This window comes from Tigriopus californicus, chromosome 1, assembly GCF_007210705.1.
Source record: "Tigriopus californicus strain San Diego chromosome 1, Tcal_SD_v2.1, whole genome shotgun sequence".
Classification (NCBI taxonomy): domain Eukaryota; kingdom Metazoa; phylum Arthropoda; class Copepoda; order Harpacticoida; family Harpacticidae; genus Tigriopus; species Tigriopus californicus.
Genome location: NC_081440.1, coordinates 14,839,558 through 14,841,297, shown reverse-complemented (window position 1 = coordinate 14,841,297; position 1,740 = coordinate 14,839,558).

Here is a 1,740-nt window from a genome sequence, read left to right as displayed (position 1 = left end):
TTTCATCGCACTCTGAAAGCTGGACTAATGTCACGTTTGGACTCTCGTAAGGCATCTCTTCGGCGACCGTGCTCGGGACTAGTGATGGTTTTCGATCCGGAAATCCGCTATTTAGCTTGGAGAACCTCTGGTAAAGCTCCCATTCCAACGAAAAAGGGTAGAGAAATGAAGACCCCAAGATTAGGAACGAGTTTTAAAGCAGCCCTGGTTCCGAGACCTAGAACGGCAGGGTCGCGTTTTGCCACTCATTTAAGGAGTTTTTGATTTTGATATGGTACTCTCTTTAGCTTGTGATGGGAGCCCTAACCAAGGTCCTTTAAGCTAAAAAGCTGACCTTCCGGATCGAAACAAATCACTATTCGGGACCACACTTGGTTTTGGAACGGCACACAAATTGTAGATTTCAACGGACGACGGGATTCGATTACTTTGGAGCGCCTCAAGCCTGCACATTCGCTACATTCTTCTTCAATTCCCCCTCAAACACCTCAACAATGATGATTTAGCCGACCAGGACGTATTTCCTGCGTTGCAGTCTTCATCTAAGATCACTATGGGGGTCGGATTTCTCGAGCTCTTGTCAGACTCGGCATATAGATTCATGTTGTTTTGTTGTTTAGTGATAGGGGGGGGGGTCTTTGTGGCGTCAAGGAAACAGTCGTCAACAACCATTTTGTCAATTTGATCATTGCGTTTACCAATTGTGCCCGCCTGATAATTTAATGCCTTGGTGGGTAATCTCTCTCACGAAGATTTGCAGTCAAGAAGGTGGAGAAATAAAATCGACGACGTAAACTTAGTTTCCTTTCCTTACTATCGTTAGGACGCTAACGATACTAGGTTGGCGGATAGGACGGATATAAGTCGTTTAAAAGGCTTAAAATCTCTTGGGCGTTCTCGCAAACAGCACAACATCCCTCTGACCTTGGCACGGGTGTTGTTAATCTACTTCGGCCGATGAAACTAGTCAATCGTGACCACCAGTACAATAAATCAAATCTATCAAAAGCTGCTCAAAATATGCAGTGTCCCCTCTCATTTTGTTCAGTTTAAGGTGTCAAATCAACAATAAAATAGAAATGAAGTGAAGGCATTTTGATTTTGAAAGCATCTCGTATACTTACAGAGCTCTGATAAACTTTGTTCTTAGTGGGTATTTAGGGGCAGCAGCAAAGCTCTTCATAAATTTTGATGGCCTAGCCAACCGGATTGTACCTTACGTACGTACATGGTTCATATCAGTTGCTGACGGAAAACAGAGAGGAGGATGGTCACGAGGAGACCATCGGAGACTCAAAATCATAGATAGTATTATACTTAAGGTCCTCCAGACCTGAGACAGCTGCATGCTAATACGTTTCATGCTGTATAAGTATGTCGTGGGTCTTGGTACTGAGTCTAGACTTTCACAAAATCTCTTGTTTTCACGTCGAGCAGAAATTGGAGAAGTTGACGGTTCGGATGGGCGAAAGGACTGAACCGTGGCATTGAGAACACAATCGGTTAGTGCAAACCTCTCGAATTTCTGCTTGACATCCGAACAACAACTTTTGCCGGAGTCTAAATAACCAACTAGCACTTGGCGGGACCTTGCTCATGCCGACTCAAGATTGACGGGCCATAGCTTCAAGGAGGTTTTCAAATACAGACCCTTCTTGTCTTCCAGTGAACGATAGATCAGCTCACACATTGTATAAGTGTAGTTTTGAAGCCTTGAGGAATCTTCCATTTAGGAATAGA